The sequence below is a fragment of the Amblyomma maculatum genome, chromosome 10 (assembly GCF_055883805.1).
Source record: "Amblyomma maculatum isolate TAMU_Amacu chromosome 10, ASM5588380v1, whole genome shotgun sequence".
Lineage (NCBI taxonomy): Eukaryota > Metazoa > Arthropoda > Arachnida > Ixodida > Ixodidae > Amblyomma > Amblyomma maculatum.
Window position 1 is genome coordinate 101,059,064 of NC_139353.1, and position 17,223 is coordinate 101,076,286.

Below are 17,223 nucleotides of genomic sequence, written 5' to 3' on the forward strand. Positions count from 1 at the left end.
TTGATATTGTTAATGCTTGAATATTCAAGCTTGCTTGAAATGGTAATGGATATCGCTGGAATAAATAATGTCCTAAAAGACACCCATAAATGCTAAGAGCTGCTCTTTATCATTGTGCTTGCATTCAGTCAAAAGGGTTAAACACACGTAGGGTAAAGCATGTCCTCTCCAGTTGGCAGTGACGAAGGTGCTTTTATACGGTCAGCATGGACACAGGTTTTATAAATTCCAGGATAAGTTAAAACAACTACGATGTATTAGTAGCAGATTAAGTGGGCATGATGCATGTTCCTTTTCATGAAAAGGGCGAAAACTATTCACTTTGCTTAGAATAATTGACTTTCTGCATTTAACCAGTTAATGCACCTGAAATGTGGAATGCAATAGAAGGAAGGTGTACACAAGAAGAGCGTAATTAGGTTGTAGGACTTGATAGAAACGTGGTATATCCCTGCCTTAAAGGTTTTTAGAGTGCATTTGTTTTTAGAGAGCATTTCATAGCATTCTCGCTTGCATCGAGTGTTTCTTACCGTAGAACGAGTCCACAGTTAAAGTGCCTTTTTTATCTGGTGCAGGTCCTTCTGTCAACTTTGCCTTGACCTTTCTTGTATCCCTGTTATGTAGATAAATTATTCACATTTGTCATTGAGAACGCTAATTTCCGGTTTACTGCGCGTAGTGAAATCACAGTATTTATTATTTACTATTGCAAAATGCCGTAGCATTCGCTACATTGAAGAAAACCGGACCCCGTCGGGGTGACATTTTGCTTTTCCCAACCCGCCAGCCGACGGATTGGAGCGCGTTATTAGGGATAATAACCGGACACCCTAACCACTGCACTACAGCGGCGATCGCTGCTTATACACAATTATTTGAAATGTTCGTTCAGTTATTGCAGGTTGTTCTTATAAACACTATATTATCCCGCAAGAGTTTATTTATGTTTAGAGATATGACTAATGCCTGACTGTATAAATGATCAAGGTAATCTTCGCATGTGTACACTTTCAGAACAAGTTAGATTTCGTGCCTCAGTTCTAGCATCCTTTTACATTGTTATACACATGCTGTCTGCTGTAATGTTTGTCTTGTGGTTGGCATCAAAGGTCTGCAGGTTTGGCACCATAAGCTTTCGGTATGTTGGGAAATATAATGTTGCCTGATTGCCTGAGAGCATTGAATATCTCTCCTTATCTTTATGATGGTGATGCCCGCTCGTATCAGGGTACCAAATCGTTTCTTCGTAAAGAATTGGCGCCTTTTTCAATCTCATTCTTGTTGGGTTAGTTGAGCTGATGTGATAGGTGTTTTGGTTGAATTTGCTCTTTGAGGTTATATGAGTAGGCAAATGGAGTTTGGGCGTATACAGAGTGATGATACGAGTTTCCTGTTTTAAGCATCTGTTAGGTTTAGATACATGGCATAGTAGAACGGCACGAGAGTAGTACACGAGAGAGAAAAAGACCTTTAATGAAAAAGAGATATTCTAGCCGGCGCTTAAATTTTTTCCTGGCATGCTGCTTTGTGTAGGAATGGGAATTGGGGAGGGAAAGATTGAAAACAGCGGCGAGGAAGGGGGAGATAAAATGCGGTCATTAAATGCGCTGTAAGGTGCATGATGGAGTAATGGTATGAAGTGAAATAATGAAATTCGTTATCCCACAAATGTGCTTATATAGTTTACAGCACAAAAATGCCTCACGGTGACATTTAGGTGAATTTAGAGCCTGTCATGAAGTGCAATCCTATTCAAATACGTAAATAAAAAATTTATTGCGAGTCTACGGCAGGGTATGGGACTTGAAACACAGTCTATAGTTAAAGGCACTGGGGAGAGCTTCTACATGCTATGTTCGTAACACGCACGCTCGTAAGCGTACGCAGGAGACTAAAGCAGGATATGCCCCAAAGTTTCAATCGAGCCACAGTCGACACAATGCGGACTGTTCATTTGAGCGAAATGGTATCGCAAGCAATTTGTATATGCACAGGTAAGGCGAAGTCGGTGATTAAGAGTTTCTAGTTGGCGAGACACTCTCGAAGGGAGTCAACATTAGATGTGGGCCAATTGAATAAAGAAATTGACAGTGATGTGTCGGCAAGACAGGACATGGTTTGCTGATGGCACATAAAGGCAATGGGAAGAAGTATCTTGAGTAGTTGAACCGTCGGTAAATATGTGGGTGTACTGCGTATATACCTTGGCTAAGTAGGCGAGAGCGGCTTGCCTAAGTGCTGCCTGCTGTATGTGGCTCTTCGCATCCGCGACAGGAACAGACATCTTCCAATTTATAGACGATAGTAGCCATGGAGAAAATATGAGAGGTAGCCGATTTCATGGCAGAATAATAGTAGGGAGCGGCAGAAACTATACAGCTCTCTCAAAGCCAGAGTTGCAGTGATTTAGATGGACACGTTTAAAAGTGCTTCTTCCCTTGAAAGACATGTAGGAGATAGATACGCATAGTTTCTTGGTCGGTAATCAGATCTAGCAGGAGACATCCTGATTCTGCAAGTGTTCCTGATGCAGAATATCCCTTTTGGGTCCACAGCATATCCGGTAGCAGTTATTCCGCACGGCTTCAAGAATATTCTTGCTTCTTAGAGATACTCTTTGAAGCACTGGTAAATAATAGCGTAACGGTCCTTCAAAGTTGGAGTTTTAAAGCAGAACCGTCGACCAGCAGTTGCTGCCCATCGTGTTTCCGCCCCAAATGAGAAAACCTGCGATGCTGCAGTGATCATCTCGCAGATTTTTTTCTATTCTGAGGTGCCCAAAAGAGAATACTGTCGATCATAATACCTACGAAGCGTTGTTACTGTAGTGGTCGTCTACCCAGAAGTAGCAGGTATTATTTATTTTCCTTGTGAAAGTCATAGCAGCACTTTTTCTGAAGAGAGGCGGTTACCCCGGGGAGCCAGGTACATTGAGATATGCAGTAACGCTCTCTGAAAACGTTGCTGCGTAATGTAACGCCAACGTGATGCACACAAGATTCAGATATGTGGAAAAAGTATTATGCGTGATCCTCGCGGAAGGCTTCTTGTTATATGTATCAGGGCAATATTGAACAGGAGAGGACTGAGCGCAGCTCACGTAGGTACGCCCCTTTTGACTGCGTGAACGAGAGTTGGGCCTTTTGGAGTGTTGATAAAAACTTGTCGCTCTTGTAAATGGTGTCCAATCTAGTTGTAAAGTTTTAATCCGAGGCCAAGGCCCAAGGCTGCAAGAATTGCGTGATGAAACGCGGAGTCAAAAGCGGTGTTGAAGGCTGTCAGGATGTAGCGTGAAGGTTATCTTGAAGCGATGATACAAGGGCAATGCCATATCAGTCGCTGACCTATTTTGGCGAAACTCATTCATTTCGTGAAGATACTGATCTCGGCTTTCGAGGAACCAGGTGGCAGTGTGCAGATCATTCGCTCCATAAGCTTACCTACGCAGCTCTGTAGGGCGATGGGCTGGAAGGGTGCATAACGTGTTCGCTGTTTAGAAGGTTTAAAAAACAGGCGCAATTTTCGCCAACTTCCATTCCATGGCAACCATGCCAAACATCCAGGAAGAATTGTAATATTCCAGGAGTCAAAGGCACAAATTTTGAGGTAGGTTTGCTATTGCTTCATAGGTAGCTTCTTGACCCACAGAGGTCTGTGTGTTTAATTCCACGATAGCTGTGGATAGCTCTTCAATTGTGAAAGGTAGATCCATCGCTGGCGTTGCCGCTGGGGGGACGCTTGGCAGACCATCTGTGGAGTGGTCAGAAGGCCCTAACCCCAATGACAGTAGTCTGCAATATTTTTCTGAGACTTCTTTATTGAGTTTTTGTTCATGCAGAGATAGTGCTATGGAAGGAGGAACCTTGTTGCAGGGACGTGCGCATGCGGTCAACTATGCGCCACATTTTGGCTATTGGTTGCCGCATATCCAGCCTAGAACAAAATCACGCCATCTCTGCCGACCTAACTTACCCAGGTAGCGTCGAATGTGATGGTGTGGCCGTCGGCAGGCATAAAGGGCTAAATAATTTTTTCTGCGCAAACCATTTCTTTTAGCTCGCCTGCGAATAGCGCACAGCCTTTGAAATGTCTCGTCATTTGAAGGTAAGCTATCGCTATTAGCTGTGATTCGCGTGTTTTCTCTCCGGCAATAAACCATTGTCGATATTAGTTCCTTACGTCGGGTTGCGGCAGTAAGTCCGCTGCTTGTACCGTCTTTGTATGCATCCAAGACTAGATTTTATGAGAAAGTTTTGCGCCATCTGCGCACTGACAGCTGATATGAGAATAGGGTAATAGTGACTTCCACGCGTTTCAAGATTGGTGCACCAGAAAAGTTATGTGCATCTGAACTTGTCACAAAGGTCACATCAATGCTGCTGGCAGTCGTCAAGCCTCGGAGATAGGTTATGCTGCTGTCACTTAGAGATTAAATTGAATGTTTTGCAAGAAGCTCTGCAAACTTGCCTCTACGGGCCCATATGTGCGAGCTTCCCCAAATTTCAATGTGAGCATTGAAGTATGCGCCAATGATATGTGGAGTGGGCGTCCTTAATATTACGTTGTTAAGTCTCAAATCATCGAATGGCCTGCTTGGCTCAAGATATACTCCAAAAACAGTGTACGCTTGCCTCCCATGTACTGTTACGGCGCACACATATTCGTTGTCATTGTGATGCGGTACTTTACCAAGGAGGCCAGGACATCTTTGAGAAAGCCAATCAACAATTCGCTGACGTGATCTGCTTGTTTTAAATAATAAAAATTTTATCCGTTTAGTCTGAAAGTTTCCTCCATGCGCGACGCGATTTAGAGATGGTTATGAAAGGGATGCGGTACGCTCGCACAAGCTGCTGAACATCACAGCATTTGAAGTATAAACCTTGAGCGTTCCACTGAAAAATAGTGCATGTGCGAAAGATGTTGAAGAGGGCGAACTGTGGTTAGGCTCTTCCTGTCGAGATCATAATCACAGATGTGTGATATTACGCCCCTGCGAAGCGTAAAAAGCCGACAGCAACGATTCCACTGCAAGGACAGCTCCTACTTCTGGGCGTCCTCCTGAGGAGGGGTCAGCGCGGACAAGAGCCTTTATGGTGGCAAACAGCATAGGAATCAGTAAGCATCTGATTTCTTGTTCGGTGATTCCGCTTTGCTGCCTTTCGCTGATCTTGTTACATTGCATTGCCTTAGGTTGGTAACTAGAAAGGTTGTTTTTATGCGCTGTGCGGAGTGTGGCTGCTAGTTTGATAGAGCAAAGCAGCCAAAGAACTTACCACGTTCAGGTTTGGCTGCTGCTTCGTATGTGTCACCAGATGTTTTTTCACGTTGTGGTGACTAATTTTAGGATAGATCTAACACATTCGTAAAATCCACATCGCGATTAGGTATTGGATCATGACACTTGGGCTGTTTTTCTTGTACTTGCTCCAATACGCGTGCAAGTGTATCAGTTTGCTTTTTGACACACACTCCGTATGAAGCAGGGTGTGGACAATCGCTGTTCGCGCATTTAGGTTGCGCTCTCGAGGTGCACTGTTTGTGCGAATGGGGGCCAACGCATATTTTGCTGGTCCAATGCTGCGGTATGTGGCCATGCTTCTGGCATTGGTAGCACTCTGTCCCCGCTCTGACGTACTCAGTTACAGGGTAGCTACATAACCCAAGCTTGAATCTCTTAGCAGTGGTGCATCTTTTGAGAATTCTAAACACAGCGACGGCTTACCTCTTTGAACTTGCCACCGTCCTCAGGACAGTAACTTCTTAGCGTCACTGGTGAGAGAACACCTTGGTTACATAGACACTCCTGCAGATCTTCATTTGAATATTTATCTGACATTTTGCCTAGCTGGCTGTAAACGAGTACGGTACCAGGGCCTCTGTAGCCACTCCAGCCAGCTTAGTTACGGCGACCAACCTGTTGGCAGCATGTATGTCGATACTTCCGCCATCAAGCTCCCGTCATTTGCTAAGACAATGGCTGAGAACGTTTTCTTGACCCGACGCTACAACTGTCAAAACTATGACGTTAGGGTGGCTTTCCATAGATTGCCTTTTATCTCGTTGGGCCCCGAAGACAACCGGAACCCCAGCAGCTTCTTTTTCCTACAGGGCACAACCGTGAAGGTTGCCTGGTCCATGTCCTCTGCGTGGTCACCCAAAGCCGCATCCCTGGCTTGTCCTTTGCGTGTTCTCGTTTACAGGGCCCTGATTTGCTGCCGCAATTACAGAACCACTTGACTAGCCTATAGCTCCGCTTCCATCAGTGCAGCATGGAGTGGGGCTAGTAGTGGTGTTTCGTGTCGGCGAGGGCGCAGAACGCCTAGGAGGGCCTTGACGTGTTTCCGCCGGTGGCCGTGGACCCCCAGATCGTCGCACGTTGAGGACGCAAACCAAAAAACATTGAACACTAATCTTTCGAAAAACCGCCCAAAATTAGAGACCGGTCTCAGACAGCCAATCAGGTAATCATCCTCTTCTTCGTTCTCCAGTACACGAGCGCAGTGACAAACTTTGTTTTATGCCTTTGACTAAATTCTTTGTGCTAATTGCCTGTAAAACTGGATCCTATAAATTTCTTTAGTCTTTCCATGTTGTGCGATGTTATAGCTGGCAGAGTAATGATATATGGTTGAACCGAGAATTTTGCCGAATGCCATATTTGGTGTCTGTCTTAATTACAGTTTCGGTCGTATTAGGTGATTGGTTTGCTTCTGGTATTACGGGTATTGTGAGCAGTTGATTGGGAGTTGCAAAGTTTCTGCTGAAGGTTGGTGTTGGAGTTCGTGTAAGTTCAATAAGGAGTCAGGGTGTCATGGCGTGCGAAAGAACAGATGCTTGCACTGGTCCACTAGAAATGTTGCCACGAAATGTTTAGTAGAAACGATAAAGAATGCGCAGCGTTGAAGCTCTTTTTCCACCTTTAAAGGAACGGCGTATCTAATTCGACATAGGTGGCACACCCAGTGCCTCGTCGCATGTAAGGATATGGAACGCTTCTCTTATGTATAATGCTTCAAGCGTTTTTCTTTGTATTGCACTTGGCCGCAAAAGTTTTCTCTGCGGAATGCGAAACGATTCATGCGCAACAATATGTTCTTGCGGAATCTTACTCTCGCAAAGACTAATATAAAACTCATCATGCTCATATATTTCTAGAAAATTTGATCTTTCAGTGCAAACGCATAGTCATTATATAGTGTCATAAATTGTTATTTTTGTAACTACCTTTCTGGAAATTCAACTTTTCACGTTTATCGCGTTAATAACTCCTTTCAATACTTACCATGTACCTGTGATTCGATTTTTATATTTGAGCTGAAGCTCGTCAAGGTAACTTGTACGTGTCTGCCGTACATAATAATATACACATGTCAAGTCGTCCCTGTACATCGAAGCATTACTTCGCATGAATAAAAAAATTCGTCCACTTGTCCTAAAGGCCTGAAAAAGAAGCAACATACAATTCGATTTTTCCCCGCATGTAGAATAAACCTTCTTGCTGAGTAAAAACTTCGTAAGACATGTTTGGATATAGCAATGTCGGATATAGCAATGTCGAAATAGAAACAGATTTGAGGCCATAAACTACATTTTATTAACCAAACCAACGCGATAAGCATACTATTTAAGGGGCTGCACGTCAGCTATAGATGCATTGCTGCCTGTAGGCAGACGAATTCCAAGCGAGTATCGGAACAACACTTTTGCTAGCTTGGATTGGGCTTGAAAGACATTACCAACCGAATTTTCGGTTCGCCATGAAAATATTTTGGCGGTTTAGTTAGCTCGTTCTTTTTTTTAAGAAACACTACAGCAAATATGTCGTATCTGCTTAGCAGCGAACAAGAAATTTTCATAAAATATCTTGCGAAATATATTGAAGTAGTTGCATATAATAATAAAAACAAAAATTACAAATTAGCAACTTTATAAGTTTGCGTCACCTACTGCAAAACTGAACTGGTCATTTTGACTTGAGTACCCTTAATACTGAGACCAGGAAATAATTACCGAAGGCGATAACAAGTAATCTGTACAGATAGTTTAGAAGTTGCCTGCAAAATGCGCGTAGAAATTTTATATGCAAATTCATCATGCGGTCAGTAGAATATTTAGTGAAATTAGAACTGGCAGCACATAGATATTGTGGATTAATTTTGACATGTTTTCACTGCAGTCATCAAAAATGTCTCTGCATGTGCGAGGCGTAGGCCTAGTTGGTTCTGCTTTCTGTTGAAAGAGGAAAGGTTTTCTCAGACACGATACAGACACAACAAAAAGCGCGACAACTCTGTCGTATATTCTTGTCGTAATGAAGTTCAACGCGGTTTAGGGCTAATAAAAACTTCTTTGATGTTTATATATTTAGGATGCATTCGAGGCAAACCATCAGAGAGAGAAGTTGGTAATGTATAAATCAGGAATAAACACAAAAGTATTGCATATAACTATAGCCTACGAGAACACAGAAGACAGTCTATGAAGGTCAGCGCTCTATTACATAGTATTACGTTGTTTGGGGTTAGATGCAGTAAAGAACACGAGGCACACAAAGAAAAACGATTGTTCCCCACAGTACCGAGCGAGCGGCACCCGCAAAGACTTTGTCCTCTTAGCTCGCCTTATTCGAGGCATGACCCCCATCATGACAAATACTTTCTTGATGTAGGTTAGGCAGATCAAGTACTTGGCGAGCAGTAAGGATTTAAGCGTGAGACAAGCACGATGTCAGATTTGGACAGAACTCGACGTAGACGCCGAGATATCAAGAGCAATCTCGTAGGTCACAGCATTATATTAACGGAGCACACGATATGGGCCAGTAAAACGAAAGTGATGTTATTCTGAGAGTTATTCGAAAGCAGGCAGAGGGACCGAGGAGGAAGAAGCCTTGAGAATACGGCGATTGTAAGTTCCCTGCTGTGAGGCAGGTGTAAAGAGCAGGAGGGGTTCAGCATGTAGGTGGCCGGGGTCGGCATGAGCAGTGGTGTCGCGAGAAGAGGTAGAAGGTGGACCAGCAGACGTAGGAGGCTGTATGTCGAGAGGCATTTGTGGATTGTGTCCGTACAAAAGTCAGAAATAAAAGCAGCGGCAGTATCGTGGTGTTACGAATTGTATGCGAATATAATGGTGACAAGGATATGTTTGGTGGAGAAGAAACGGATGGTTTCCTCAACACCTTTTTAAAGGAAAGAGCAGCCGTGGTCAGTAAAGAAGTGACAGGTGTTAGTATGGTGTAAAATAAGGTCGTAAAGAAGGAAATCTGTGGCATCGGTACCAATAGTAATAGGATAGACACCTGAGTTTGTAGTAGGTAGCCTAGTCTGGGGCAACTCTAACCTATCAATTTCCGAAGGTGGACTGGCGAATGTAAGGGCGTTCCCGACGTTGACACAGGTAACAGGTAACCAAATAGCGGCGTGCATAACAATAGGGGCGCGCCAATAGAATCGACGATGCACGCAGTCATAAGTGTGTGAGAAGCCCAGATGACCGGCAGTTGGGAGATTGTACAGTTCGAGAAAGATGAGTTTAAAAGATGTTTCGGTACAACAAGGAGTAGGTGCATGCCAGCAGGAAATGGATCGCGGCGGTATAAAGCATCAACAAAAAGGCCAAACTAGAGCGTCGAGCGCTCAAAAACGTCAACCCGAATGTTGTCGATATGACATCGGAAATATATATAGAGGCGCTGCTCGGCCACAAAATTTGAAACAAAAAGCGAGAACACTTCAGCATTGCAGGCACTACCTGAATTCTCGGCTGTATCAACGAGGTAACGCGAAAGGCAGTCTGCACCGGTATGCGGCCAACCAGACTTGTACACCGTAATGTCTTTAAATTCTTGCAGTCGTAAAACACAACGACACAGTCATCCCATGGGGTCTTCCTGAGAGGAGAACTAGAGAAGTGCATGGTGGTCTGTGACCAATAAAAGGGCAGCGGTAAAAATACAGGCGAAAGTTCACATTGGCCCACAATAAATATCAGCACTCGCATTTAATATTCGAGTAATTGTGCTCTGGGGTAAATAATAGGGGGGGGGGGGGGGTAGGCAATGAAGAAGATCGGACTCGAATTTTCCCTGAAAGAGTACAGCGGCAATTCAATTACTGTTAGCATTTGTATGTACTTCAGTAAGGTCGTGGGCATCGAAGTGTACCAAGACAGGTGACATGGTGAGCTTAGGGATGAGCTTGGATAACGCTTGTCTTGGCGAGGGCCCCAGGAGGAAGCCACCTCTTTTTTATGTCTTTGTAGGGGCGTGCGATGTCGGCAAAACTTGGCACAAGCCGTGCCCCATGAACTTTGAATATCAGTTCGGGAACAGGGCATCGAAAAGTCCTCTGCAGCTGGAGAGCTAGACGGGATCAAATAAACACCAGTAGCGTCGACGACGTAGCCCAAATTGTAATCTGATGATTCGAAGCAGCGCTTGGAGGCATGCAGCTGTAGGCTAGTATGACGAAAGAGGGAGAGAATCTGAGAGGTCAGCGAGGTGAGAAGCAAATCACGTATTTTAAAAGCAGAGGGAAGTGTACCACTTGAAATATCGCAAAAAGGCGTCCATCATGCGTTCAAATATGACCGGCGCGCTTGAGGCGCCAACAGGCATTTCTTTAAAATGGTCAAGCACATCAGGTGTTACAAATGCAGTCTTCTCGCGATGCAGATAATCCACTGCTATCTGCCCATGGCCGGAGGGAAGATCAACTAAGGAGAAATATTTAGCACCGTAGAGACCGCAGAGCACCTGGTCGAATCCTGAAAGGGGTAAGCGTCTTTGTAATCTTATTTAGAGGCCGATAATCAACAAGAAACACAACGATTCCTCTTTTTTCTTAGCCAGGATTATTAATAAGGCCCAGGGATTACTCGAGGGCTCGATATTGTTCTTTTCAGGCATTTGCTAATTTCGGCACCGAAGATCTTGCGTTTGGTATAGGACACCTGGTAAGGTCGGCGGCGTAAGCGGAGGCATCACGTTTCGCAATGTGCTGTATGAAATCGAGAGATTGGCCCAGGTTATTGTTTTTGGGGCCCAAAAGGTCCAAAAAAGATTTAAAAAGTTCGCAAAGCTGGTTAGTATTAATTGGATCGAGATAGTGGCGATACCCGGGTAACACGAATGCTGCATGGGAGAACTTGAGAAGAATACCCGAAGTCCAGAAACGACAGAGGTGTGTTCTCTTTGATAGGAACAGCGGCATGGGGTAGTGCAACTTGGTGTATAAATTGCAGGGCGAGAATGAGCGAAACGAGATAGTCGCAATGATTAACTGGAACGGATGGTGCCACTGTAACATAGGAGGTGTTGTGGGATGGTAGACTGGCGAATTCTCTACATAGCAAGCGGAGTGAGCAACGGACAGGCGCCGAATGCATTGCGTGTTTTTGTGCTTCGGGCTTTTGGTCTGGTTTCTGCTCTTGACGGTTCATATGTGTGACTTGTCCTCTGATCCTGCTAAAGGCGGGCCGGAGCAGTTCCGGGTGGTCGGGTTTGGGCAGGACGAGCTGCAGAGGAGCTGCGTGGGGTGTCCACTCGCTTTCGGGCGCCGGCCAAGGCGTGCAAATGGCGTCGTGCTCCAAGGCGAGGATGAGTACGCACCGCATCTTCACCAAAATGATACTTGGCTACAAGCAAGGCACCGGCACAACATAGCGACAGAGTGAAATAAGATTTAATGGCTGGCCTAGCGCTAGAACTCATCCAGTGCAACTGGCGATCTTCCCAACAATATTAACTCGGCCACAGGAGAGCAAATCAGTAAAGAACTTGAACTATGACAACGAAAGATGGACGGCGGTTCCATTAGTATTGTTTGCTAAAATGTATATGTGGTAATTTCTGCTTTATAGACGGGAAGAGGGGTTTATTAGGGGTTATTCGGATGACTGGAGACGGCGACCGGTGACACGCCACGATCGTAGAGTAAGGCACAATCTCGTCCGAACAAGACAGTCCGAGCTTCGAGTGCGCGTTCCAGCTGATCGGCCATGAACTCAGCCGTCTTCATCGTCGTTTGCGTGGGCGCTGAATCATCTACTTCCTACAGAGGAGGTATTCACTTAGCCAAATAAATGAATGTGAATACGCAATTTATAGAGAATAGAGTCATGGCGAGGTATATTTAGAAAAAATACATACACCCCAATTTGGCGTTGCGGTGCAAATAGAGTTAGGGCAAGGTTGGCTTTTATGTTTGTTATACAGTTGACCTTTGCTAACTGAAAAAATTAAACTAAGGTAAGCATCGACACAGTATTCAACATTTCGAACGTAATTTTGAAACCTCAGTCTCATAATATTGTCAGCAGCAGTGGACGAAGGAAAAGATGAAGCTTTGGAAATAGGAAGAAGCTCGCCATCTTTCCGTGTGCGCACCGTACTAAGGTGTTTTTGCCGCAGTGAATAAACCTTAACTTTGTGGTGACAGGGGCTGGATCTGCTTCTCAGTCCTTCTCGACCTCAGTGGAGTCGACAACTCGCTGCACTCTCAATTGTTTCTGTGACTATCCTCCGGGAAGGCAACGTGTTCCAGCCGGGCACAGCGGCACACACTTGTAAGCACTACCGCGAGCAGCGGACCTTTTATCGCAAGGTTGGTGAAGACGTGGATGAGTGGCTGCCATTTACCAGCGGGGGAGCATGTATAATCACTGGGATGTCACAGTCAAGGTGACGAATGTTGTTTTCTTCTGTGACATTGTTTCAAAACCATGAAGCGTCTTTAACGATCTGGGACTGCTTCGAAGAAGAGATTCGCTACTGTTTCGAGGATGCTAAGGCAAAAAAGAAATGCCCTGATTAGACTTTACGCCAGCGAGCGCAAGTACCTGCTGCAACGTGCGCAGCATATATTGAAGGGGTGCTGTATTTGCGAAGCGGTGAATTTCCGCGATGTCTTAACAACACATAATTGGCCATCCTAAAGGACGTGTACAAAATGTTATTCTAAAAAGATAACTTGGGATTTTGTCACGGCTGTCACCAAACACCTTCGCACGTTCGAAACTTTTAATCTACGTCACATTACCCCTAAGTTTGACCGTTTGCCTAATAATACAACTGAGCAGGCATGGTCTCATTAGCCCCCGAATTCGATTCAAATCAAATGAAATATTTATTTCCATCAGGTTCTACAGATAGGGGGCTACGGAAGAATAACTGCCACTTGGCGACTTGACGAATCAGCAGCCTCATATATAAGACAGTGTCTAGACAGCACCCAGAATAAACAAGCGATAAACAGATTAAAACACTTGGTCAATGCAGAATGAAAGAAAAAGTCCCGAGCCAGGAAAAACAAACACTGTCAGCGCCAAAGAGTGAACAAGCGATAATCATATCAAGACACTTATCACTCCGGAAGAAAAGACATGATCCGACAGATTGTCTTTGAACTCTTCCGGCATCAAGAAGTTGTGCGCCACAGTGCAATTCCCTGTGACAGCTGCTTCCTGCATACATCTCCGATCCAGCGCTCCTCTTTTTTGGGTGCTACTACTCACAAGCCCTCCATTCGCCGTCCTTCGCCGCCTCCTGGAAACTAGTGTGTGCGGCTGTCGAAGTGCACTCACCAGGTCATCGTTGTTGCCAAGTTTTTTATCTGCCGTTATGATAAAGACCATCTGGAAGTGTTAGTAGACAATGCGGCATGGCCTTACTGGATACTGGAGCTACATTGTCTGTGATGAGCTTCGATTTTAAGAATTGCCTTGGCCGTGAAATAATGATTGGTTTGAATAAAGCAGTCATTTTCGTGGCGTAGGGGCAGAACCGTTGGTTACGCTTGGTATTTGTTACGTAAATGTAGCAATCTTTAGCCAAGTATTTAGAAATCAATTTACACAGTTTCTGCGCTGAACGCACAATATTCTAGCAATTGACGTTTTACAACAGTACGGCGCAACTCTCTACTTACACAGTGGCGGCATATCAATAACCCCTAGTCTACGATCGGCCATCAGAAGAATCGCCGCAGTCGTCCCATGCATTTTCTCAAATTGAAGATAGCCTCATTTCGGCAATGTCCGCTATCTTCGTCCGAGTTGTATCCTCGGTTGCGGTTTATAATACATCTGAAGTGCTGGTTAAACCGACTTGCCGTCGAGAAAAAGCGTGCTGGAGCCCCACAGCATTGCTGCAGTGAATGAGGGCCATGCCGGACTGTCAATCATTCTAACAAACTTGGTGTATTGCCGCATGGGTGAAACTCGCGACTATGACAAACGCCTTTCTCTGCCAATCGCCGCATTCAGTAACGGCGTTGCTCGTCTAACTAGACGTTCTGAACTGACCGATTCCAAATTCCTGTTCTGTATTAGCAAATCACCACCCACCAACTACCGCCGGATATTGATGGAAGTTCTTTTAAAACATGTGGGCTTGTCCGAATTCGCTCGAACTCAGCCGTCACGGATTCCAAGTGGTGCAGTGGTAGGACACCCTACTACTGTCCGGAGTGCCCGTGTTCGAACCCGACCTCGGCGGCTGCGTTTCGATGGAGAAGAAACGAAGAGGCGTCCGTGTGTTGTGCGATTTAAGCGCACGTTAAAGATCCCCAGGAGGTCGAAATTCCTCCGTAGCCCTCCAGTACGGCTCCTCTTTCTCTCTTTCCATTTTCACTCCCACCTACCTTCCTTCCTTTATGGCGCGGTTCAGGTGTCCGCAAAAACAAGCGTGACAAATATGGCGTCTTTCACTTCCTGTGAATCCACAACATTGCACACTCGTTTGGTGAGATGCGATATCAAGAGGTTTTTTTTTTTTCAAATAAGCCAGAATGAGAGACGGAACATATTTTGGAACAGCTTGTGCGCTTTCGTTCTTGCCAATTTGGTCACTTTACACCATACCACCCTTTGACAAATTGCCTTGTTGAACGTAGAAACCGGAAAATGAGGAACATGCTTCTGATGTATGTTCACTTTCATCAGAAAAACTGCAGGGAAGCGGATCAATGCAATAAATCTCTCTATAACACCTCGAACTGTGAAACAACTCTTTATATACCATTTTTTCTTTGCTATGCCCGTCCGCATCAGTTCTCTCGGCACCATCTTACCCTTGTCTTTCGACAACAAACCTTCCGTTTGCAGCACCCTCTGCCGCTCATCAGCTCAACGGGTTACGCACTCTGGCCTCACAGGACCGCTGTAAGCAGCGCTACGGTCGTCGGCACCAGGATGTCTGCTACTTTCCAGGAGCGTTAGTATGGCTTTAGACGCCACTCCGCAATGGCGGTTTGTCCTGGAAGCTGTTGTCGCACTATGCAGGCCATATTATTGTGCTCAGTCAATTCAATGACTTGAATTTCTTGGTGTCTCGTCAATTTCTCAAAGTTTGAGAAAGAAGTCGATGCCCGTCATCTTTCCGTAAACTCAATGGACCAACACCGATCTGTGACGTAAGCACGATGCGATGGCGCTTCTAACGCTAGCGTGGTCCGACTGGGGGTGAAAAATAGGCTTAGCGCCCATAGGAATACGTGGAAGCGAAATAATCCAAAGCAGTTTTCTAATTTCACGGGTCATCTGTGATGTCGTTATTCGGTACAGAGCAACCATGAACGCCCTGGAATAGATCGTGGAAGTGTGAAATCTCATTACTCAGGCGAAGTATTTTTAAAACACCGCGAAACGTATGGGGGTGCGAGTTGACAGGGCGACCCATAAAAGCACAAGTAAACTCAACTTACCGCAACATTTTGCTCGGTGCAGCAGCGTTGAACCCTTCTCATTTTTTAGTGAACGTCTTGTATCACGTCCCGACATCATGCTACATGACACACTACATTCCCTTGCAAGTACTGCAAGTCTGACAACTTGCGGGACCGTTCACAGCACGATAAACTGACCGCGCACAGTTGCAGACGGCAATGCACCACCGGCGCTGTCATTAGCAGACGCTCCGGAGCTGGACGCGGCCGCGGTGGGTATCGCCAGCTGCGCTGTCGTCTGCTGCAATGCGTGACTCTCGTTCGGTCCGTATTGTCATACGGCGTTTGACAACTTTCTTTTAAATGTAATTCTGTCTAGGATGTATCACTTGAGGGACAGTATTATCAAGCTAATTTGCTCTATGCGGCAGCATATCAGATTGTAAACAAAACTCCGTGATTCGCTGCATGAGCATTTAGCGGGTGTCTGTATTCACAACACAGATTATTCGGGGAGTTTTAAAAGTAGACCGCCTCCGCAATGACGCAGCATACTTCTTCAAAGCGCTGGCCAACGTTTAACGACCGGCCACCACTTCTGGTGCTCTGCGAAACGAGAAAAATGTTGCGGTAAGTTGCGTTTACTTGTGCTTTTATGGGCGCCCTCCCAACTCGCACCCCCATACGTTTCGCGGTGTTTTAAAAATAATTCGCCTCGGTCATGACATTTCATACTTTTATGATCTATTCTAGGATGTTCATGGTTACTCTGCACCGAATAAGGACATCATAGGTGTCTCGAGAAATTAAAAAACTGCTTAGAAATATTTCGGTTCCGTGTATTCCTATGGGCGCTAACCCTATTTTTCACCCCCAGTCGGCTGCAACGCCGAGAGCGCCCACTTTGTTTGAAAACACGGGGTTGGTCTATAGGCTGAGGTGGCGTCACGATTGTATATAAAACATATCAATATAAATGACGTCCTGAGCGTGCGCTCCAGGTGTATATAACTTCATGTTTCTGTGACTGTCAGAACCATGTCTGAAATGTGTGCTCATATGATCGGCATTGCTAGTAATGTTCTGTAGGTGCTTAGAGCACGGAAGATGTGAGCTAAACTAAATTTTATGTTACTTATATATTTGTACAGTTTGGAGTTATACTTATTGCACTATATAGGGAATAATTGTTACTAATGAGGGAATGGCGCATAATTTTGCACTGGTCTGTATTCCTCCTCAAGAATCATTTTGCATAAGCGTGAGATAGTGTTAGAACTAGATACAAACGAAGGCAGATCATTTTTGTTTCATCATAAGCCATGCAGTAATATACCAAAAATACCTAGTGGAGGGAAGGTTGCCGGATAAAATATTTAGCGCAAAAAACTGCTCAGGTTTAGCTATTGTTAAACCTAGCCTTTCATATAAGCACTGCTAAGTTTAATCCCGAGAACTTCTGCCTGGACAGTTATGTCGACGAGATTATTACTAGTGGCCTGGTGTGTATATCGAAGAGATGACGTGCTCGCCCCTGTATTCGTGGCGAAAATGCCCG

The 17,223-nt window shown here is 45.1% G+C and overlaps 1 long non-coding RNA gene across 1 annotated transcript in view; it reads right to left on the bottom strand.

The window, feature by feature from the left end:
- Positions 1-17,223, bottom strand: part of LOC146177143 (uncharacterized) — a 38,013-nt gene that overhangs the window by 17,244 nt on the left and 3,546 nt on the right. The window contains exons 2-3 of the long non-coding RNA XR_014701262.1: positions 7,286-7,443; positions 531-613 (exon numbers count right to left, since the gene is read on the bottom strand). This is a non-coding gene — a long non-coding RNA (uncharacterized LOC146177143). The remainder of the gene's footprint in view (positions 1-530; positions 614-7,285; positions 7,444-17,223) is intronic.